The sequence below is a fragment of the Triticum dicoccoides genome, chromosome 1A (genome assembly GCF_002162155.2).
Source record: "Triticum dicoccoides isolate Atlit2015 ecotype Zavitan chromosome 1A, WEW_v2.0, whole genome shotgun sequence".
Classification (NCBI taxonomy): domain Eukaryota; kingdom Viridiplantae; phylum Streptophyta; class Magnoliopsida; order Poales; family Poaceae; genus Triticum; species Triticum dicoccoides.
In genome coordinates this window covers 230,463,597-230,489,198 of record NC_041380.1, presented here as the reverse complement: position 1 = coordinate 230,489,198, position 25,602 = coordinate 230,463,597, and positions in this window count along the sequence as shown.

The window sequence follows — 25,602 nt, the reverse complement described above, 5'->3', positions numbered from 1 at the left end:
TGCGCCCGTGCCACTGTCTTCGTCCGCGTCCTGTGCTCGTCCGCAAGCTTCCATAGTTGCCGCGTGATCGCTGAGCATCTCCGCCTTTCCCTGGCGCTCCTCGTCACCATGCGCCGCCTTCCAGAGCCCTCCAGCGGAGCCGAGAGCCACCCCCCCCCTCCGCCTATAAATATCGACCCACTGGCCTCTCCGAGCCCATCAAACCACTCCACCTTCAACCATAAGCAGTAGAGAAGCCGCAGCCCGGCCGGGCAGGCCTCTGGCCGCCGTCCTCAGTCGGAGCTCACCGGCGATCCCCTTTGCTTGCCTCCCACCTCTCCATTGCTCCTCAAGCTCCAGATCCTTCTCCGGTGACTCTCTAGTGGTCCGTTGGTGCCTGCTGACCCTGCTGGAGGCCCTGGAACTGCTGCTTCCCGCTATCTTCTTCCTCTCCGACGATATCCGTCCGCAGCTGCCGCTAGAAACATTGGTTCCAAGCTACTCCGGCCATCTCTCACCAAGCCTCGGGTACAGGCAGGTGCGCCAGGACCCCCTCTTTCCATCTATCCCTCTTAGATAGGCCGCTGAGCCCTCCTCGCCGGAGAAAGCTCCGGCGAAGCACTGCCGTCTCTGTTTCCCTCTCACCCTCTCCCAAACCTGACCATGGGGGCCCACTGTCAGCTACTTAGCCGTAGCCGAAGCGGTATGAGTGGTGGCGCCCCGCGGGAATATGTCTTCGACGTCAGCCCCTGGTTTTCCTTTATTTGAATTTAATTCAAATTTTTTGACCAGCAACTTTGACCAGCCATAAGTTTTAAACCATAAGTCCAAATGAATTGATTCTTTTTTGCATTGTGTTTGTATTGGAATATTCTAGCAGCACACCAATTTGGAGATTTTTCTCCGCTTCCTGGAATTTCTAGTGAATTTCAGAATGGTTCTTGATATTTTCTTTTGCTATCTTAATTTCTTTTCAGAGCGAGAAGCTTGTCTTGAAGAGAACCAGGAGGAGTGTGAACCTCCTCTGCACTAAGGCAAGCCACACCAACATTTGCATGGTGTCATTTCAATATTTATGATTTTTCCAAATTGAATATGAGTTATTTCATGCATTTAATGATGTGGAGCATCCCACGTTCATCCCCATGTACACTCCGACTACTCTCCAAACCCCAAGTGGACATATGACGAGACCTCGAACATACGCCATTGGACACAAGGTGAACTCGCTCCTCTCCGAACCATAACTTTCTACACGTGAGATATGGCTACTACCTCCAACGTGTGTTCTATGCATGATCAGGTACTTCGAGGAAAGCCACGAAGTCACCACATCCAACGGAACAGCTAGCGAGGACGCCAAGTACAAGGACCAAGAGAAGAAGTTGCGTGAAGCTGCAGCTACTGGACGACCGGCCCAGCCCAGACGTTCGGCCCCTGAGGACCCGAGCTGAATCTACGGACGACCGGAGCCACCGGACGTCCGATGAATCCCAGCGCCCGGACGACCGCCAGACACCGGACGTCCGACACTCTCCAGCGCCCGGACGACCGACGCCGACCGGACGTCCAACACCACCTGTCCAGAGCCAAAACGTCGGACGTCCGACATGAACCGAACGACCGGACCCTCGTGAGCCACCGGACGTCCGGTACCTGTCGGACGCCCGACGCCTGTGCGCCCGCCCGTGTGTTGGGCCGAAGCCACTTACCCTTTCATTTGCCTAGACTATATATACTCCTCCACCTCCTCCTAGTTAGGGTTAGTGTTGGTTTAGCTCATTTGAGAGATAGAGCTACGCTCATCCATATCGGATCTACTCCACGAGAGAGACCGCGGCCTCTACGGAGAAGATCCACCTTGGATTCAAGACCTCCTTGCGGAGAAGATCCCTTCGGATTCAAGCCCCCTTTCTAAGGGCCTTTCTAAGGGAAGATCCCCTTGTGGATTCAAGACCTCCTCACGGAGAAGAACCGGTTACCTCTTGTATTGTCCGTTGTTGACTTTGGATCTTGTATCTCTCTTTGTGTTTCGAGGATCTAGCACATGTGTGATCATACTTGTTGGTTTGAGTGTTCTCTTGTGTTCCCCTCGTGATTTTCCCCCTGTTTCCCTCCTCGTGTTCTTCGCATTCTTCGCAAGATCCGCTCCTTTCGTGAAAGATCGGGCCACTAGGTTCTACCCTACATCATTAAATTATTAAATGGATATTGCTTATGTTAGTTACTTTGTCATGTTTGAAATGCATAGTTTACAGTAGTGATTAAATGCTTGGACTAGTATGTTGCAGTAGAAGTAGTTTTGAAAGTATGGTTATGATCGGTAGCATTTCTTTCCATATGTGATGTATGGTTTTTAATATATTATGACCTAACTAAAAATGATTAGTGTTAAAAACCAGTGAAGTTAAGTGATGATTAGTGCAAGCAGAAAGCGTATATAATGTTGATCTGTTTACTTTAAGTGATATGTAAAATTTGATGCATGTCGGATAGTTGCATGTTCATAGCATATTGTGACTCGAGTTATTTTCATTTGAAGTTAACCTGATGTTAAGTTAACTTGAACATAATGTTGATCGAGTCATGGTGCTACTGAATCGAGTTTTTCCCAGTGTAACCACATTTTCCTTTATGGGAAGGCCTTTATTCGGTCTGTTGTCATGCCTCTGGTCGGTACCTCCAACAAGGGAAGGTTATGGACGTGCGGTACCCTGGCCTGGTAAGCAGACATAACCTTGTGTGCCCGTTGTTGTTATGGTACCTTGTCCCCCTTTGGGACCGTTGAATTGGTTTGCCACGATGGTGGCCGTTGGATGTCTTTGGTAGACATCAGGGCCACCCATTACTTAGCCCAGAGGGAAGTTGGTCAGAGTGGCCAGGAGAGTGTCATGGCAATGGGAGGATTCTGTCGGAATGCCGTTGGTCCACCCGAATGGGAGCGCGAGGACATGGGTTTCATACTGTGGGTCCAGTGTACTACCTCTGCAGAGTGTTTATTAAGTCTATCGATAGCCGCGCCCTCGGTTATGGACACACCTCGTAAGTAGGTCACACCATGGACCAACATGATCAAGTAATCTTGCACACTAAACTTATATGCTTGGCACTGATTATGTGATGGGATTTGTGAGACCATGAAGATGGTCACTATCGTGGGAACCAAAGTGTTGGTTCGTTTGTGATCCGGGAGTGATCACCGTATGATGATGTTGGTTATGAGGTAACTCATTTGGCAAGAGAGACCGAGGTACTCGGTGCACAAGTTTGATTCACTACATCAGTAGTATGTTATTGCATTGCATTTACATTGATTAATTGTCATGATATTGTTTGCCAATATGCTTATGCTTGTTGTGAGCTTGCAAGTACATTTAATGTACTGACCTGGCGTGTCATGCCAGATTTCAGGAAAGTCTTACCGGATCGGAGTGCTCCCGTGTCTAGATCGTGTCCACATCGGTGTCCCTGTGCTACGGAGTTCTGCTTCGTCGTCGTTCCGCTGCCGCATAGTTATCGTGATCGAGGCCTGATAACCCACAAGTATAGAGGATCGCAATAGTTTTCGAGGGTAGAGTATTCAACCCAAATTTATTGATTCGACACAAGGGGAGCCAAAGAATATTCTCAAGTATTAGCAGCTGAGTTGTCAATTCAACCACACCTGGAAACTTAATATCTGCAGCAAAGTATTTAGTAGCAAAGTAATATGATAATAGTGGTAACAGTAGAAAAAGTAATATTTTTGGTTTTATAGTGATTGTAACAGTAGCAACAGAAAAGTAAATAACTGAAGAACAATATATGAAAAGCTCGTAGGCAATGGATCGGTGATGGAGAATTATGTCGAATGCGATCGATCATGCAACAATTATAACATAGGGTGACACGGAACTAGCTCTAGTTCATCAATGTAATGTAGGCATGTATTCCGAATATAGTCATACGTGCTTATGGAAAAGAACTTGCATGACATCTTTTGTCCTACCCTCCCGTGGCAGCGGGGTCCTATTGGAAACTAAGGGATATTAAGGCCTACTTTTAATAGAGTACCGGACCAAAGCATTAACACATAGTGAATACATGAACTCCTCAAACTACGGTCATCACGGGTAATGGTCTCGATTATTGTCACTTCAGGGTTAACTGATCATAACACATAACAGGTGACTATAGACTTGCAAGATAGGATGAAGAACTCACATATATTCATGAAAACATAATAGGTTCAGATCTGAAATCATGGCACTCGGGCCCTAGTGACAAGCATTAAGCATAGCAAAGTCATAGCAACATCAATCTCAGAACACAGTGGATAATAGGGATCAAACCCTAACAAAACTAACTCTATTACATGATAAATCTCATCCAACCCATCACCGCCCAGCAAGCCTACGATGGAATTACTCACGCACGGCGGTGAGCATCATGAAATTGGTGATGGAGGAAGGTTGATGATGACGATGGTGATGGATTCCCCTCTCCGGAGCCCCGAACGGACTCCAGATCAGCCCTCCCGAGAGAGTTTAGGGCTTGGCAGTGGCTCCATATCGTAAAACGTGATGAATCCTTCTCCCTGATTTTTTTCCTCCCTGAAAGTGAATATATGGAGTTGGAGTTGAGGTTGGTGGAGCGTCAAGGGGCCCGTGAGGCAGAGGGCGTGCCCAGGGGGTAGGCGCGCCCCACCCTCGTGGACAGGGTGTGGGCCCCTGACGTGGATTCTTCTTCCAGTATTTTTTATATATTCCAAAAATAATCTCCCTTAATTTTCAGGTCATTTCGAGAACTTTTATTTCTGCAGAAAAATAACACCATGGCAATTCTGCTGAAAACAACGTCAGTCCGGGTTAGTTCCATTCAAATCATGCAAGTGAGAGTCCAAAACAAGGGCAAAAGTGTTTGGAAAAGTAGATGCGACGGAGACGTGTCAACTCCCCCAAGCTTAAACCTTTGCTTGTCCTCAAGCAATTTAGTTGATAAACTGAAAGTGATAAAGAAAAACTTTTACAAACTCTGTTTGCTCTTGTTGTTGCAAATATGTAAAGCCAGCATTCAAGTTTTCATCAAAGATTATGAACTAACCATATTCACAATAACATTTAGGTCTCATGTTTACTCATATCAATGGCATAATCAACTAGCGAGCAATAATAATAAATCTCGGATGACAACACTTTCTCAAAACAATCATAATATGATATAACAAGATGGTATCTCGCTAGCCCTTTCTGAGACCGCAGAACATAAATGCAGAGCACCTTTAAAGATCAAGGACTGACTAGACATTGTAATTCATGGTAAAAGAGATCCAGTCAAGTCATACTCAATGTAAACTAACAGTAATGGATGCAAATGACAGCGGTGCTCTCTAACTGGTGCTTTTTAATAAGAGGATGATGACTCATCATAAAAGTAAATGGATAGGCCCTTCGCAGAGGGAAGCAGGGATTTGTAGAGGTGCTAGAGCTCGGTTTTGAAATAGAGATAAATAATATTTTGAGTGGTATACTTTCATTGTCAACATAACAACCGAGAGATCTCGATATCTTCCATGCTACACACATTATAGGCGGTTCCCAAGCAGAATGGTAAAGTTTATACTCCCCCACCACCAACAAGTATCAATCCATGGCTTGCCCGAAACAATGGGTGCCTCCAACTAACAACAGTCCCGGGGGAGTTTTGTTTGCTATTATTTTGATTTGAGCAAGGGACTGGGCATCCCGGTGACTAGCCATTTTCTCGTGAATGAGGAGCGGAGTCCACTCCTCTTGAGAATAACCCGCCTAGCATGGAGGATATAGACAGCCCTAGTTGATACATGAGCTATTCGAGCATACAAAACAGAATGTTTATTTGAAGGTTTAGAGTTTGTCTCATACAAATTTACTTGGAACGGCAGGTAGATACCGTATATAGGTAGGTATGGTGGACTCATATGGAATAACTTTGGGGTTTATGGAATTGGATGCACAAGCAGTATTCCCGCTTAGTACAAGTGAAGGCTAGAAAAATACTAGGAAGCGACCAGCTAGAGAGCGCAGCAGTCATGAACATGCATTAAAATTAATCAACACCGAATGCAAGCATGAGTAGGATATAATGCACCATGAACATAAATATCGTAGAGGCTATGTTGATTTTGTTTCAACTACATGCGTGAACATGTGCCAAGTCAAGCCACTCAAATCGTTCAAAGGAGGATACCACCCTATCATACCACATCACAACCATTTTAATAGCATGTAGGCACGCAAGGTAAACCATTATAAACTCCTAGATAATTAAGCATGGCATAAGCAACTACAATCTCTAATTGTCATTGCGAACATGTTTCTTTCATAATAGGATGAATCAGGAACGATGAACTAATCATATTTACAAAAACAAGATAGGTCGAGTTCATACCAGCTTTTCTCATCTCAATCAGTTCATCATATAATCATCATTATTGCCTTTCACTTGCACGACCAAACGGTGTGGACAATAATAATAATAGTGCACGTGCATTGGACTAAGCTGGAATCTGCAAGCATTCAATTCATGGGAGAAGACAAGGTAATATGGGCTCTTTGTTAGATCAACAGTAATGCATATGAAAGCCATCCAACATTTTCATCATGGTCTTCTCCTCTCGAGCCCCAAAGGAAAGAAAAGAAACAAAACTATTTACACGGGAAAGCTCCCAACAAGCAAAAGAAGAACAAGAAATCTTTTGGGTTTTCTTTTTAGTTACTACTACTATAGGCATGAAAAGTAAACTAGCTAAAAGCTACAACTAATTTTTTTTGTATTTCTTAAGGTTTTTCAAACACACAAGAAGAAAGCGAGAAAATGAAAATAAACTAGCATGGATGATACAATGAAAAAGTATGAGCACCGACAACTGGCATGAGTGTGTGAACATAAATGTAATGTCGGTGAGAGATATGTACTCCCCCGAGCTTAGGCTTTTGGCCTAAGTTGGTCTATACCCATGGATCAAAGTTGTAGCTAGGGTCGTACTGAGATGCAACAGCAATTGCCTGATGAACTGCAACTTGGAGGCGAGCTTCCTCCGCCCTCCTCTCGTACTCGCTTGCCTCCTCCCTGGTTATAACATATCTCCATTTTGCCTGAAAGTCAAAGAAAGTAGGCGCAGGGAGAGCGACGTGATAGGTGCGTCATCTATCAAAGATTAGTCGGTACTGGATGAATTGATTGTTCTTCTCAACAAAATAATGACGAACCATGGCATTATAATCTAAATAAGTGTAGCGACCCGACTCGGTAAGAGTTGAAGTCTCTGTGCTTACCGTGCTAGTCCCTGGATCGACTTGCTAGCACACACAGTACTCGATGAAATAACAGAAATAACACACATCTCTTTATTACATCGATAGTCTAGGAGTAATACATTTATTACAAAATAGGGCATAAAGCCAATAAGCAAATACTGCGGAAGCAAAGAATGTACTGGGTTAGTACATTGAATGTCCAGGAGCAAATACTGGGTCAGTACATTGAATGTACTGGCAAGTCACATCATAGTGTAGTGAACCTACTTTCACATGCAGTTTGGCTGGTGGAAAGCTCTAAGTTTAGTTTTTTTTGCATAAGGCTAGTTTTTCCCTATTAGAAAAGATTGTTATTCTACTACTACACATTTGCATAGGATGAGTTGGTAAATCCAACTTCATCCGTCCCCACGTTTCATTTAAAACCCAACTGTTTAATTAAAGGTGAGGAGATCTCCCAACATTTCCACTACTAGATGCTCAAGTTGTCCGTAACCGGGGACACGGCTAATCGATTAGGTTGAAAACTCTACAGAGGTTGTGCACTTTTCCCCACAAGACTCGACCACCTCCATGATCGGAAGATCGAGACATAGCCTTTTGAAAATGTTCCCCCTTAACCCACGGATAGGCCAGAACACCTACATCATTCTACATCTGCTAGCCCATCCCGGAAGGGGGCACACTAACTACTCAGCTAAGCCAGAGCCCATATTGGCATGTGGCTGCACACGTAAGCTTCTAGACATGAGAATACGATTGATCTCTTTGAGCCTGAGCGGACGGTCCACTAGTGGTGCACCACCATGGATTTCCCATGTGTGCCCCACTGTACTTCGCCACCATTCCCACAAGTTTCCGCCCAGGTAGTTCATTTTTTTAACTTATGTCTTATTTACTACATTGTCACTCATCTCTCACAATGATCACTCCCCAATCCATGTCTACTTAGCATAGCAACATAAAGTAAAACGATGGTGACAAAGTTATATGGTTCAGACCTACCTCAATGAACTACTGGGTCAAAAACAAAGTCATGTGGCACCAGTTTCCTACCATGCAGTCCTACCGCAAAGAACTAAGTGCATAATAAAAACATAGGTAATGAAACATGATCAAGATGCAACTTGCCTTGGTACTGCTGGTTGAATTCTAAAGACTGATAATATTCTGCTTCGCACTCCGGGCAATCTATCGCAACAAAGAATAAACAAACATAAGCAACAATCCAGAGACCAAAAGAACACGCATAGCAAAAAAAATCTCGGAAAAACCAAATGAACATACAACACACTAAGCTACTACAGAAATATACTAAGTGCAAAACCACATAGTCCTAAGGTTCAAGGAGTGATGTGAAGTATAGTGCTTACTATGCATACTACTAAAATTATTAAAGGGCAGAATCTAGTGTGTGAAAATTATTGTGACAAAGGTCCAGGTGATAGGGCTTAGCTACGGTGACAGCATGCAAAAGGAATCAACTTAATCGGAGCTACGGTTTGGGAGATATGGCTATTTGAAGTTTGAATTCGAATCTGAATAAATTCAAATTTGAATCTAACAAAAGTTTGCAAAAGCTATGCTACTGTATAGATCTAGACAATATGAAGAATTTGCCGCTGGTTTTCATCGAGTTTGGATCTACGGTTAAAAAGTTATGGCTAATCTAAGATCAGGGACTAATCTGCTATTTACAGGGACTAAAAGGTGAAGAAAACTATCGCAAACAGGTCCCTGGCCACGCGGCGGCTCTTGGTTGGCCGAGCAGCGTCCGCTGCGGAGGCTATACGGCGAACGGCCGCTAAATAAGAAAAAACAGCGGCGGCGGCAAACTAAATAAAACCGACGCTCGGTTTAAATAAAACCGCACGGTCTAAAGGAAACTGACCAGTAGTTTTTTAAATAAAAACCGTGGTTAACTGTGTACCGGTTCAACAAAAAAAACATCTAACCTAATCTCATCTAGGCCGTTGGTGACCGATCCAACGGGCGAGGGTGGGGCGGCGGCTTACAGCGGTTGGTGGTGGCCGGCGACGAGCAGAGGACGGCGGCGGAGGCTCGGGTCGAACGGGGCGGCGGTTACGGTGGTCCTCGTTGACGAGGAAGAAGACGGGGAGGTGCGGCACAGATCGGGCATCGCGAAGGTGGTGTCGGCGTGCGTCGGCGACGTCCGGACGGGGCGGGGCGAAGACGGCGGCCTTCGGAGCTCCGGCGACTCCGGCGTCGACGGTGCGGCGGCTCCGACGGTACCTAGGAAAAGAAAAGGTGTCAGACGGGTGCATTTTTTCCGCGGGGAGTCATTTGACAAAGAAAGGGAGGCCATGGTGGCTCACTGGCGTCGGAAAGGGCGACGGAGCGGCGCGGCTCCGGCGAGATGCAAACGGCGTCAGCGGCGGCATGGGGAGAAGCGGGACGGCGAGGTCGACAAAGGGGGTCGAGGGGAATTTATAGGCGAGGGCAGAGGGCACAGGATCGACGGATAGGCATTATCCGTGAGGGAGGCGGCCGGCGGTTGCGGGAGCGCGCCGGTGAGTGTTTATCCCACGCGGTGCGGGAGGTTGAGGACGGCCTGACGGGTGGGGCCCACCTGGCAGTGGCAGCGGCGGTAGCGAGCGAGAGGGGGGCGCGGGCGGTCGACCGGTGCGGGGGGTTTTGGGCGATGGGGCCCTGGCCTTGGGCCAAATGGCCAGCTGGGCCGGCTGGCCTGGCACGGCTGGCTGAGCGCGCGCGTCCCTGGGCCGAACTGGTTTCCGTCCGGGCGGGTGAGTGCGTGTGTTTTTTTAAACCTAAGACTAAAATGTCCCTAAACAATTCAAATGAATTAATAAAAACAACACAATAATTTCTAAAATAACTATGCAATATTTAGAGCCTAATGAACATTAACTTAAGCACAAAACATTTTGAAAATATTTTCCTAATGCAATTAATGCACTTTTTGCAAATAAAATAAATACCAATAGACTCCAAAACTTCAAGTAATATTCAAAATAAAATTTCCCACTCTTTTTTTATATTTTGAGGAAGTCATCTTATCCCCTCTCATTTGTTTTTTTTTCGGGTGGAAAACTATCATCTGAATATTTCAAAAACTCCAAAATGCAAAGAAATATGATATGCTTTGAATGATTCTATTAACATCCAAATTTAATGAAAATTGGGATGTTACAAACCTAACCCCCTTAAGATGAATCTCGTCCTCGAGATTCGGGTTGGCCAGCAAAAAGTTGTGGATGGTCCTGTCTAAGATCTTCCTCTCTTTCCCAAGTAGCTTCCTCCTCGGTGTGGTGACTCCACTGAACCTTGCAGAACTTTATGATCTTGGTACGAGTGATTCTCTCTGAAGTCTCAAGAATCTTAATAGGCTTCTCCTCATAAGTCAGATCATTCTCCAACTGAATTGCCTCGAGTGGCACTGTATCTCTCAAGGGAATGTCCGCCATCTCTGCATGACACTTCTTCAGCTGGGAAACATGAAACACATCATGAACTCCCGACAAAGCCTCTGGTAATTCCAACTGGTATGCAACCTCTCCTCTACGTTCCAGAACTTTGTATGGTCCCACAAATCGTGGTGCTAACTTCCCTTTGACTCCAAATCTTTTAATACCTCAAAGTGGAGGCACTCGAAGATATGCTCTATCTCCCACTTCATAGATCACTTCCTTGCATTTAGCATCGGCATAACTTTTCTGCCTTGACTGGGCTATCTTAAGTCTGTCACGAATCAATTTTACCTTCTCCTCAGAATCCCTGATCAAGTCGGGTCCAAACAACTTGCGATCTCCAACTCCATCCCATATCAAAGGTGTCCTGCATTTCCTTCCATACAATGCCTCGAAAGGGGCCATCTGCAAACTGGCTTGGTAGCTGTTGTTGTATGAGAACTCTGCGTAGGGTAAGTTATCATCCCAACTAGACCCATAGTCTAGCGCACACGCTCTCAACATGTCCTCTAGAATCTGATTGACTCTCTTTGTCTGCCCATCAATCTGTGGGTGGAAGGCTGTACTGAACTCTAGCCTGGTACCCAAGGTTTCGTGTAACTGTTTCCAAAACTTTGAGGTAAACTGTGTTCCTCTATCCGATACTATGCTCCTTGGAACTCCATGCAGACATACGATCCTGGTCATATATATCTTTGCCAGCTTAGCACTTGTATAGGTGGTGTTTACTGGAATGAAGTGAGCAACCTTGGTGAAACGATCCACTATCACCCAAATGGAATCATAACCTGAACGGGTCCTGGGTAACCCCGTGATAAAGTCCATACCAAGTTTATCCCATTTCCAATCAGGTATCGGCAACGGCTGAAGTAATCCTGCTGGTTTCTGATGTTTTGCCTTTACTCTCTGACATACATAACATATTGCCACATACTCGGCAATTTCTCGCTTCATACCGGCCCACCAAAAACTTTCCTTCAAGTCCAGATACATCTTGGTATTGCCTAGGTGTATCGAATATGGTGAGTCGTGAGCCTCCTGAAGAATCAACTTCCTGATCTCCAGGTCATTGGGTACACAAATCCGTTGCTCAAACCATATGGTTCCATGTTCATCCTCACGGAATCCTTCTGCTTTCCCTTTGCTCATCATTTCTTTGATCTCAGCAATACCTTGGTCCAACTTTTGGGCTTCTCTGATTCTTACCAACAAGGTGGAATGCACCTCAAGTGCGGCAACATAACCTCTTGCAACTATTTCCAGTTGAAGGTCTCGAAGCTCATCACATAACTCCTGAGGTAAACCTCCTGTGGTAAGGGTATTAACATAACTCTTACGGCTCAAGGCATCTGCCACAATGTTGGCTTTTCCTGGATGATAATGCAGACTCAAGTCATAATCCTTTATAAGTTCCAACCATCTCCTTTGCCTGAGATTCAACTCTTTCTGCGTGAAGATATACTTCAAACTCTTGTGATCCGTGTAAACATCACAACGATTCCCAACAAGATAGTGTCTCCATGTCTTGAGTGCATGCACTACGGCTGCCAACTCCAAATCATGCATGGCATAGTTCAACTCATGAGGTCGAAGCTGTCGTGAAGCATAAGCTACAACCTTCCCTTCTTGCATAAGAACACCTCCAAGTCCCTGACGTGAAGCATCACAATACACCTGAAAGTCCTTGTGTACGTCAGGCAGGACTAACACCGGGGCTGTAACCAAACGCTTCTTCAACTCTTGAAAGATGGCTTCACACTCTTCAGTCCAAACGAACTTGGTGTCCTTTTTCAACAATGATGTCATGGGCCTGACAATCTTGGAGAAATTTTCAATAAATCTCCGGTAATATCCTGCAAGCCCAAGAAAACTACAAATCTCGCCAACTGTGGTGGGTGCATTCCATTCCGTGACTGACTCTACCTTGGTAGGGTCCACTGCAATCCCTTCACCTGACACTACATGTCCAAGGAATCCGACTTCCTTCAGCCAAAACTCACACTTGTTGAACTTGGCATAAAGTTGATGTTATCCGAGCTTCTCCAAAACTAAGCGCAAATGTTCGGCGTGTTCCTCCTCATTCTTGGAGTAAACCAATATGTCATCAATGAATACCACAACAAACTTATCCAAGAACTCCATGAATACTTTGTTCATCATGTTCATAAAATAGGCAGGGGCATTAGTCAAACCAAAGGACATGACTGTATACTCATAAAGCCCATACCTTGTGGTAAAAGCTGTCTTGGGTATATCCTTCTCACGAATTTTCAACCGGTGATAACCCGATCGAAGATCGATCTTGGAGAAAACACTAGCTCCTTCTAGCTAGTCAAACAAGTCATTGATCATCGGTAGGGGATACTTGTTCTTGATGGTCACCTCATTCAAAGAGCGGTAATCCACACACATCCTCAAGGTTCCATCCTTCTTCTCCACTAAAAGTACTGGGGCTCCCAAGGTGATGAACTCGGGCGAATATACCCTTTCTCTAGTAACTCCTTAATCTGTTTCTTGACTTCCTCCAAATCATTGGCAGGCATTCGATACGGCCTCTTGGATATAGGCCTTGTGCCTGGCACCAACTCAATCAAAAACTCAATCTCCCGATCTGGCGGCATACCCGGTAACTCATCCGGAAATACATCGGGATAATCCTTCACCACTGGTACTTCTTCCTGGACAACTCCCGTAAGAGAGTTCACCTGAGTCCTCTTAGGCTTAAGCCTAGATACGTACTTGATCCTCTTCTCCGGGGTGGTGAGAAAAATCGATCTACTAGCACAATCAATGTTTCCCTCATACTTGGACATCCAATCCATCCCTAGGATTACATCCAACCCTTGCGATTCTAGTATAATCATATTTGTGGGAAAACATGTCCCCCTATGTTCAAAGGCAATTGGAAACATCCCTGACTAGCCATAGACTCGGCTCCTGGGGAACTCACTAGAATGGGTGCCTTAAGAGCTATGGTAGGCAACTTATGTTTATCCACAAATCCCCTTGATATGAATGAATGCGATGCACCAGTGTTAAAAAGAATGAGTGCTGGAAATGAATTAACCAAGAACTTACCAATCACTGTGTCAGGCTGCTCATAAACCTCTTCCAAATTGACATGATTCACATGTCCCTTAGTGAAAGGATTGGGCTTCTTGCCTCCAGAATTCCCATTGCCATTCCCATTTCCGTTCTGCGCCTCAGGGCACTCATTGGAGTAGTGACCTGTCTTCTTGCACTTGAAGCAGGTGATGTGACTCAGGTCCTTCTTCACCGGTGTGGAAGAATTGAAATGCTGCTGATTGCCATTTCCTCCATTACCATTGCCCTACTTGTGACCATGGTGGTTGTGTCCATTCCCTCCATGATGAATGTGGCCCCCATGGTTATGGTGATTCCCTCCAAACTTGCTAGTGCCTGATCCAGAACTCCCTGAGTACGGGCTGTAGCGGGGTTTCTGTTGAACTCCCGAGTTATACTTCCCGTGACCGTACTTCCTCTTACGATTCTCCATCTGCTGGTGCTTGCCTTCAAGAATGATAGCCTTATCAACCAGCTTCTAATAGTCCGAAAATGTTGCCACAGTCAACTGAACTCCCAACTCATCGTTCAGTCCCTCCAGAAACTTCTCCTGCTTGGCTACATCGGTGGCCATGTCCTCTGGGGCGTAACGGGCCAACTTACTGAACTCATCAACATACTGAGATACCGTGCGTCCTCCCTGGCGCAAGCTGCGGAACTCCTTCTTCTTCAGACTCATGGCTCCAGCTGAAACATGAGCAGTGCGAAACACCCGCTGGAACTGATCCCAAGTCACATTCTCCATGGGGTATGTGGTGGTGTAGTTCTACCACCAAGCAGCTGCCGGTCCATCCAGCTAGTGGGCAGCAAACTTCACCTTCTCCGCATCATTGCATCCTGCCGTGGCCAGCTCCCTTCCTATCTTGCGGAGCCAGTCATCTGCGAGGATCGGCTCCGTGCTGTTGGAGAGCACGGGTGGGTTCAGCCTTAGAAAACGGGCAAGACTGTCAACCGGGGGTGGCGGCGGTGGGTTATTGTTGTTGTTCTGGTTCTGGTTCTGAATGAGCATCTGCATAAGAGCATTCTGTTGTTGGATCAATTGCGTAAGCTCCGACGGAAAGTTGAATCCGGGGTCACGTCTTGGAGGCATCTGATGGGTTTCAGAGTGGATGAGGAGTTAGAATAGAACAAGGCCTAGCGAGTAAAATCACACTACCCATATGCACATGATAGCAATAAAACTTCAAATCACTCCAATTCAATTTCAAACAAAGAGGTTCACATGAATAATCAAACCTAAGGTAAGCCATGTCACAAGATTTGACAAGGTCTTACAAATGAAATAAAACTAATCGGATAACGAAATCGAATTTCTAAACTCTCATGGTGGTATAAAATCTAACTCTCATCAGATGAGGACCAGTCAACCATGTCGACATCGGGTGTCCTTGCATCGCTCTCCATGTCATCATCTCCGAGCTCATCATTTTGGTCTCTCTCCTGGCTGACATAGGCACCATACGAGTGATCCTCCTGGATGTTTTCTCCCTCATCCAGCTTCTCGTCGGCCTCCTCGAGCTCAAGCTTCAGGTCGTCTATCTTCTCCTACAGTGCGTCCAGCTCTCCTTCGTGCTCGATGCGAGCGTCCTGGAGCTCCTCCTCTAGCTCGGCCTTGCGGGTCATGAGGTTCTTGATGATGACCATGTTGTCGGACAGCTCCAGCTCCATCATACGAATGTGCTCCTCCATGTCCTGGATATGGGATGCTATCGTCTCGTCCTCCAGGGTACGCACCACATCTCCATTTGTGTCGAGGCGTCCGTACATCACGAATGAGGTCCTCTTGAGGTCTTCGTCATACACCTCCCAAATGTGTCCGAGAGCAATGTGAGCAGCGATACCCCTGCCCAAGCCCCATGTTGCGGTATCCACATGGAAATCAATGGGCTTGGTGCGGTTTCCGAGGATGTGTCCGGGGATATGAGCATCAATTCTCCAACATGTCTCCTCGGGCAGGGTGGCGGTGAAGATTCCAGTGAATGTGGGAAACCCAATCTTCAGGTGCTTCGTGATCTTCACCAGCTGCCTTCCAAAGGGCATGGTCTCATCGGGCTGCTCGAACTCAACAAGGGCGGACGACATCTACATTTTGAAAAAGAGAAGAAATTAGTATTGAAGTAGAGAAGGTACGAGACCAAAGGATATATATGGAAAATGAAAACTATAGTTTTTATCCTATGGCTTTTCTCCATTTCTATGGGTCGCGTCCTACAGTCAACGTGTGCTCTGATACCATCTTGTAGCGACCCGACTCGGTAAGAGTCGAAGTTCTGTGCTTACCATGCTAGTCCCTGATCGACTTGCTAGCACACACAGTACTCGATGAAATAACAGAAATAACACACATCTCTTTATTACATCAATAGTCCAGGAGCAATACATTTATTACAAAATAGGGCATAAAGCCAATAAGCAAATACTGCGGGAGCAAAGAAGTAAATGAGTCCAACTCAACGAGCAAAGTTGAGTGTAGAACTTCGACCTATCGCACCTTAATCCTCGTCGGATATATCTGCAACGTGATAAGTTGCAGCCAAATGGGTTAGTACATTGAATGTACTGGCAAGTCACATCATAGTGTAGTGAACCTACTTTTACATGCAGTTTGGCTGGTGGAAAGCTCTAAGTTTAGTTTTTTTTGCATAAAGCTAGTTTTTCCCTATTAGAAAAGATTGTTATTCTACTACTACACATTTGCATAGGATGAGTTGGTAAATACAACTTCATCCGTCCCCACGTTTCATTTAAAACCCAACTATTTAATTAAAGGTGAGGAGATCTCCCGACATTTCCACTACTAGATGCTCAAGTTGTCCGTAACCGGGGACACGGCTAATCGATTAGGTTGAAAACTCTACAGAGGTTGTGCACTTTTCCCCACAAGACTCGACCACCTCCATGATCGGAAGATCGAGACATAGCCTTTCGAAAATGTTCCCCCTTAACCCACGGATAGGCCGGTACACCTACATCATTCTACATCTGCTAGCCCATCCCGGAAGGGGGCACACTAATTACTCAGCTAAGCCAGAGCCCATATTGGCATGCGGCTGCGCACGTAAGCTTCTAGACATGAGAATGCGATTGATCTCTTTGAGCCTGAGCGGACGGTCCACTAGTGGTGCACCACCATGGATTTCCCATGTGTGCCCCACTGTACTTCGCCACCACTCCCACAAGTTTCCGCCCAGGTAGTTCATTTTTTTAACTTAGGTCTTATGTACTACATTGTCACTCATCTCTCACAATGATCACTCCCCAATCCACGTCTACTTAGCATAGCAACATAAAGTAAAACGATGGTGACAAAGTTATATGGTTCAGACCTACCTCAATGAACTACTGGGTCAAAAACAAAGTCATGTGGCACCAGTTTCCTACCATGCAGTCCTACCGCAAAGAACTAAGTGCATAATAAAAACATAGGTAATGAAACATGATCAAGATGCAACTTGCCTTGGTACTGCTGGTTGAATTCTAAAGACTGATAATATTCTGCTTCGCACTCCGGGCAATCTATCACAAGGAAGAATAAACAAACATAAGCAACAATCCAGAGACCAAAAGAACACGCATAGCAAAAAAAATCGGAAAAACCAAATGAACATACAACACACTAAGCTACTATAGAAATATACTAAGTGCGAAACCACATAGTCCTATGGTTCAAGGAGTGATGTGAAGTATAGTGCTTACTATGCATACTAGTAAAAATATTAAAGGGCGGAATCTAGTGTGTGAAAATTATTGTGACAAAGGTCCAGGTGATAGGGCTTAGCTACGGTGACAGCATGCAAAAGGAATCAACTTAATCGGAGCTACGGTTTGGGAGATATGGCTATTTGAAGTTTGAATTCGAATCTGAATAAATTCAAATTTGAATCGAACAAAAGTTTGCAAAAGCTATGCTACTATATAGATCTAGACAATACGAAGAATTTGCCGCTGGTTTCATCGAGTTTGGATCTACGGTTAAAAAGTTATGGCTAATCTAAGATCAGGGACTAATCTGCTATTTACAGGGACTAAAAGGTGAAGAAAACTATCGCAAACAGGTCCCTGGCCACACGGCGGCTCCTGGTTGGCCGAGCAGTGTCCGCTGCGGAGGCTATACGGCGAACGGCCGCTAAATAAGACAAAACAGCGGCGACGCGTAACTAAATAAAACCGACGCTCTATTTAAATAAAACCGCACAGTCTAAAGGAAACCGACCGGTAGTTTTTTAAATAAAAACCGCGGTTAACCGCGTACCGGTTCAACAAAAAAACATCTAACCTAATCTAATCTAGGCCGTTGATGACCGATCCAACGGGCGAGGGTGGGGCGGCGGCTTACAGCGGTTGGTGGTGGCCGGCGACGAGCAGAGGACGGCGGCGGAGGCTCGGGTCGAACAGGGCGGCGGTTACGGTGGTCCTTGTCGACGGGGAAGAAGATAGGGAGGTGCGGCGCGGCTCGGGCGTCACGAAGGTGGTGTCGGCGTGCGTCGGCAACGTCCGGACGGGGCGGGGCGAAGACGGCGGCCTTCGGAGCTCCGGTGACTCCGGCGTCGACGGTGCGGCGGCTCCGATGGTACCTAGGAAAAGAAAAGGTGTCAGACGGGTGCATTTTTGCCGCGGGGAGTCATTTGACGAAGAAAGGGAGGCCATGGTGGCTCACTATCGTCGGAAAGGGCGACGGAGCGGCGCGGCTCCGGCGAGATGCAAACGGCGTCAGCGGCGGCTAGGGGCGGCGTGGGGAGAAGCGGGACGGCGAGGTCGACAGAGGGGGTCGAGGGGAATTTATAGGCGAGGGAAGAGGGCATGGTATCGACGGATAGGCATTTTCCGCGAGGGAGGCGGACGGCGGTTGCGGGAGCGCGGCGGTGAGTGTTTATCCCGCGTTGTGCGGGACGTTGAGGACGGCGTGACGGGTGGGGCCCACCTGGTAGTGGCAGCGGCGGTAGCGAGCGAGAGGGGGGCGCGGGCGGTCGACCGTTGCGGGGGGGTTTCGGGCGTTGGGGCGCTGGCCTTGGGCCAAATGGCCAGCTGGGCCGGCTGGCCTGGCGCGGCTCGCTGAGCGCGCGCGTCCCTGGGCCGAACTGGTTTCGGTCCAGGCGGGTGAGTGCATGTGTTTTTTTTAAACCTAAGACTAAAATGTCCCTAAACAATTCAAATGAATTAATAAAAACAACACAATAATTTCTCAAATAACTATGCAATATTTATAGCCTAATGAACATTAACTTAAGCACAGAACATTTTGAAAATATTTTCCTGATGCAATTAATGCACTTTTTGCAAATAAAATAAATACCAATAAACTCCAAAACTTCAAATAATATTCAAAATAAAATTTCCCACACTTTTTTTATATTTTGAGGAAGTCATCTTATCCCCTCTCATTTGTTTTTTTTTCAGGTGGAAAACTATCATTTGAATATTTCAAAAACTCCAAAATGCAAAGAAATATGATATGCTTTGAATGATTCTATTAACATCCAAATTTAATAAAAATTGGGATGTTACAATAAGCAGGAGGCAACTCAATATCATCTCCACGTATGGGTATCTCAAGAAAATCAGCTAAACGAGTTGCATAAATTACACCAAAGAAATCTCCGTCAATACTATTATTATGCAACCTACGTGCAAAAATGGCCCCCAAGTTATATTGTCTATCTCCTAATACAGCACTCTTGAGAACACTAAGATCAGGAACACACATGTGACACGCCTCATTCTTACCAGTTATGCATCTACCTATAAAGAGAGCAAAATAATGTATGGCAGGAAAATGAATGCTCCCTATGGTAGCTTGCGTGATTTCCCTAGATTCCCCCGCAGTTATACTAGCAAGAAAGTCTTCATATTTAGATTTGCGAGGTTCACTAACATTACCCACTGTGCGAGTTTACAAGCAGTGTTAAAATCGTCTAAGTCCATGGTATAAGATTTATCATAAAGATCAATAAGACAGCTTGAGAATTGCGTGATGATGTAAATTTAAACCTTCTCACAAATGAATCAGTTAAATAGAGGTACTGACGACACTTATCTGCCACCAAGCTCTCAAGATTGGCGTTACGCACATATGCTTCAAATTCCTCCTTAATTCCTGCTCGAACCATGAAGTCCTCTGACAGTCATTCACAAGGCTGCACTTGAGCATCTCTTGGTAGTTCATTGTCCGACTCACGTGTTGCAGGCCTTGGGCCTTGCTTCCTTGAGGAACCACCTTGGTACATTTTCCTAAACATATTTCTTCCTCTAAAAAATTTCTGAAATTTTTATTAACTTAAAATAAAAGTGAACCAAACCCAACAAGATTGATAGCAACTACTCCTACAAGTACCTAGAGGCTATATCATGCATTAAAACTACTTTTGACCACATAAATTTGACATGCAAGCTCAAGAACAAGGTCACCTAAGCAGCAAAAAATTGCAATGAATAAAGCACTAGAACAAAAACTAATTGGACCATTGGAGGAGTCACATACCAAAGAACAATCCCCCAAAGCAGTTTTGTGAGGGGAGCTTTGAGCAAGGAGATTGAAAATGGCAGCAAGATGAGCAAGAACTCGGGTTTGAGCTGGCTAGTGATTTTTTTGGGAGGAAGAAGGAGTGTGTGATGGCTGGAATAAGTGGAGGGGACCCACGTGGGGTCCACAAGGCAGGGGGCGCGCCCAGGGGGTGGGTGTGCCCTCCATCCTCGTGGGCACGTGGCTGCTCCCCCTGCTGTGTTCTTAGTGCCATATATTCTCAAATATTCTAGAAAAAAATCATATTTAAATTTCAGGGCATTTGGATAACTTTTATTTTCGAGGTATTTTTTTCATTGCATGGATAATCCAGAAAACAGACAGAAAATACTTTTTTTGATTTATTTAATATAAATAATAGAAAGTAAAAAGAGGGTACAGAGAGTTGTGTTTTCTAACTTCATCCATCTCATGCTCATCAAAAGGAATCCACTAACAAGGTTGATCAAGTCTTGTTAACAAACTCATTTCGAATAACATGAAACCAGAGAAATTTCGAGTAACACTAGGTTACCTCTACGGGGATATGCACATCCCCAACAATAAGAATATCATATTTCTTCTTGACAGTAGGAAGAGGAAATTCAAAACCTCCAATAGTGATTGTTGAAATTTTCCAATAGAATTGATACTGTGGACTTGAGGTTGTTTCCTTGGAAAGTGTACTGTATGCTCATTACCATTAACATGAAAAATGACATTGCCTTTGTTGCAATCAATAACAGCCCCTGCAGTATTCAAAAAGGGTCTTCCAAGAATAATAGACATACTATCGTCCTCAGGAATATCAAGAATAACAAAGTCCGTTAAAATAGTAACGTTTGCAACCACAACAGGCACATCCTCACAAATACCGACAGGTATAGCAGTTGATTTATCAGCCATTTGCAAGGATATTTCAGTAGGTGTCAACTTATTCAAATCAAGTCTAGGATATAAAGAGAGGGGCATAACACTAACACCGGCTCCAAGATCACATAAAGCAGTTTTAACATAATTTCTTTTAATGGAGCATGGTATAGTTGGTACTCCTTGATCTCCAAGTTTCTTTGGTATTCCACACTTAAAAGTGTAATCAGCAAGCATGGTGGAAATTTCAGCTTTCGGTATCTTTCTTTTATTAGTAACAATATCCTTCATGTACTTAGCATAAGGATTCATTTTAAGCATATCAGTCAAACGCATACGCGAAAAGATAGGTCTAATCATTTCAGCAAAGCGCTCAAAATCCTCACCATCCTTTTTCTTGGATGGTTTAGGAGGAAAAGGCATGGGTTTCTGAACCCATGGTTCTCTTTCCTTACTGTGCTTCCTAGCAACAAAGTCTCTCTTATCATAATGTTGATTCTTTGATTGTGGGTTATCAAGATCAACAGCAGGTTCAATCTCTACATCATTATCATTGCTAGGTTGAGCATCAACATGAACATCATCATTAACATTATCAGTAGGCTCATGTTCATTACCAGATTGTGTTTCAGCATCAGAAATAGAAATATCGTTGGGATTCTTAGGTGTGTCAACAACAGGTTCACTAGAAGCATGCAAAGTCCTATCATTTTTCTTTTTCTTCCTCTTAGAAGGACTAGGTGCATCAATATTAATTCTCTGACAATCTTGCTCGATTCTCTTAGGATGGCCCTCAAGATACAAAGGTTCCTGAGTCATTTTACCACCTCTAGTCATAACTCTAACAACATTATCATTTTTCTTATTGTTTAATTCATTGAGCAAATCATTCTGAGCCTTAAGTACTTTTTCTACTTGAGTGGTAACCATAGAAGCATGTTTACTAATAAGTTTAAGTTCACCTTTAACTCTAGACATATAATCACTCAAGTGTTCAAGCATATCAGCATTGTATTTCAATTTTCTAACAACATAAGCATTGAAGTTTTCTTGTTTAACAATAAAATTATCAAACTCAACCAAGCACGGGCTAGCAAACTTAGTAAATAGGATTTCACATTTATCAAATCTATAGAGAGAATTTACCTTTACTACCTGTGTCGGGTTATCAAGACCATGTATTTCTTCAATATGTGGTAAATTCTTAACATCTTCAGCTTTAATACCTTTTTTTCATAGATTTCTTTGCCTCTTGCATATCTTCAAGACTAAGAGAATACCCCTTTTCTTCGGAGTTGGCTTAGGAGTTGGTTCAGGAAGTTTCTAATTATTTTTGTTAGTCAACATATTATTCAATAGCAATTCAGCTTGATCAACAGTTCTTTCCCGGAAAACACAACCAGCACAACTATCTAGGTAGTCTCTCAAAGCATCGGTTAGTCCATTATAAAAGATATCAAGTATTTCATTTTTCTTGAGAGGATGATCAGGCAAAGCATTAAGTAATCAGAGAAGCCTCCCCCAAGCTTGTGGGAGACTCTCTTCTTCAATTTGCAAAAAGTTATATATTTCCCTTAAGGCAGCTTGTTTCTTATGAGTGGGGAAATATTTAGCAGAGAATTAATAAATCATATCCTGGGGACTACGCACACAACCAGGATCAAGAGAATTAAACCATGTTTTAGCATCACCCTTTAATAAGAACGGAAATAACTTAAGGATATAATAATAGCGAGTTTCTCATCATTAGTGAATAGGGTGGCTATATCATTTAATTTAGTAAGATGTGCCACAACAGTTTCAGATTCGTAGCCATAGAAAGTATCAGATTCAACCAAAGTAATTATCTCAGAATCGACAGAGAAATCATAATCCTTATCAGTAATAAAGATAGGTGAAGTAGCAAAAGAAGGGTCATATTTCATTCTAGCATTCAAGGACTTTTCTTTAAGCTTAGCTAATAATTTCTTAAGATAAGATCTATCATTGCAAGCTAAGAAGTCTCTAGCAGTTTCTTCATCCATAACATAACCCTCAGGAACAACAGGCAATTCATATCTAGGGGAGAATCTTCATCATCACTTTCATCAATATTATCAGTTTCAATAATTTCATTCTCTCTAGCCCTAGCAAGTTGTTCATCAAGAAATTCACCTAGTGGCACAGTAGTATCAAGCATAGAAGTAGTTTCATCATAAGTATCATGCAAAGCAGAAGTGGCATCATCAATAACATGCGACCTATCAGAATCAATATCATGTGTAGGTGTCACAAGTTTACTCAAAACAGAAGGTGAATCAAGTGCAAAGCTAGATGGCAATTCCTTACCTCCCCTCGTAGTTGATGGAAAAATCTTGGTCCTTTGATCTTTCAAGTTCTTCATAGTGATAAGCAGATATAGATCCCAAGTGACACAAAGAATAGAGATATGCTTCCCGGCAACGGCGCCAGAAAATAGTCTTGATAACCCACAAGTATAGGGGATCGCAACAGTTTTCGAGGGTAGAGTATTCAACCCAAATTTATTGATTTGACACAAGGAGAGCCAACGAATATTCTCAAGTATTAGCAGCTGAGTTGCCAATTCAACCACACCTGGAAACTTAATATCTGCAGCAAAGTATTTAGTAGCAAAGTAATATGATAATAGTGGTAACGGTAGCAAAAGTAATATTTTTGGTTTTATAGTGATTGTAACAGTAGCAACGGAAAAGTAAATAAGCGAAGAACAATATATGAAAAGCTCGTAGGCGTTGGATCGGTGATGGAGAATTATGTCGGATGCGATCGATCATGCAACAGTTATAACATAGGGTGACACAGACCTAGCTCCAGTTCATCAATGTAATGTAGGCATGTATTCCGAATATAGTCATACGTGCTTATGGAAAAGAACTTGCATGACATCTTTTGTCCTACCCTCCCGTGGCAGCGGGGTCCTATTGGAAACTAAGGGATATTAAGGCCTCCTTTTAATAGAGTACCGAACCAAAGCATTAACACATAGTGAATACATGAACTCCTCAAACTACGGTCATCACTGGTAATGGTCCCGATTATTGTCACTTCGGGGTTAACGGATCATAACACATAATAGGTGACTATAGACTTGCAAGATAGGATCAAGAACTCACATATATTCATGAAAACATAATAGGTCAAGATCTGAAATCATGGCACTCGGGCCCCAGTGACAAGCATTAAGCATAGCAAAGTCATAGCAACATCAATCTCAGAACATAGTGGATACTAGGGATCAAACCCTAACAAAACTAACTCGATTACATGATAAATCTCATCCAACCCATCACCGTCCAGCAAGCCTACGATGGAATTACTCACGAACGATGGTGAGCATCATGAAATTGGTGATGGAGGAAGGTTGATGATGACGATGGCGACGGATTCCCCTCTCCGGAGCCCCGAATGGACTCCACATCAGCCCTCCCGAGAGAGTTTAGGGCTTGGCGGCGGCTCTGTATCGTAAAACGTGATGAATCCTTCTCCCTGATTTTTTCTTCCCGGAAGTGAACATATGGAGTTGGAGTTGAGGTCGGTGGTGCGTCGGGGGGGCCCACGAGGCAGGGGCCGCGCCTAGGGGGGTAGGCGCCCCCCACCCTCATGGACAGGTTGTGGGCCCCTGACGTGGATTCTTCTTCTAGTATTTTTTATATATTCCAAATATAATCTCCGTTGATTTTTAGGTCATTCCAAGAACTTTTATTTCTGCACAAAAATAACACCATGGTAATTCTGCTGAAAACAACATCAGTTCGGGTTAGTTCCATTCAAATCATGCAAGTTAGAGTCCAAAACAAGGGCAAAAGATTTTGGAAAAGTAGATACGACGGAGACGTATCAAGGCCCCTTCATGTTCATTAAATAATGTACATATTGTTCAGACGCACCGTGCGTGCTGCTTGGCCTCGCTACTTGATGTAATATCGAACCTATGTTTCCGCTAGCATCAATAAAGCAGTTGTTTTCTGTACCAAGTTTTTATGTGTTGCCAGAAGACTTGATCTCTGGGCTGGCAATGCAAGGTAAACTGGTTGCTCTAAGCCGGGGTGCCACACCCCTCCTCCAATTAAGCGCCGCCCACAGCTATTTTGTACGCATATAACATGGAGCTCAGTAGCCTCTGGCAATGGAGAAGAAAATCGCGGCCGCACGCACGCATGAGCTAGCTATGGCTGCCATGTGTGCCGACCGCCAGATCTTGAAGGAGCACCTCGTCTTCGAGGCCACCGTCGATGCCGCCATGCGGTTGTCTACTTTAAAATACAGTTTGTGTTGTTTTCTCGAGGCCACCGCCGGTGCCTTCTAGTGATTTGTCCATTGTAATGTTAATATGCAATCTGATGTTCAGTTAATAGTTTGGTCCTCTGAAATGTAATGTTCAGTTAACAATTTGGTCCTCTGAAATGTAATGTTCAATTAACAG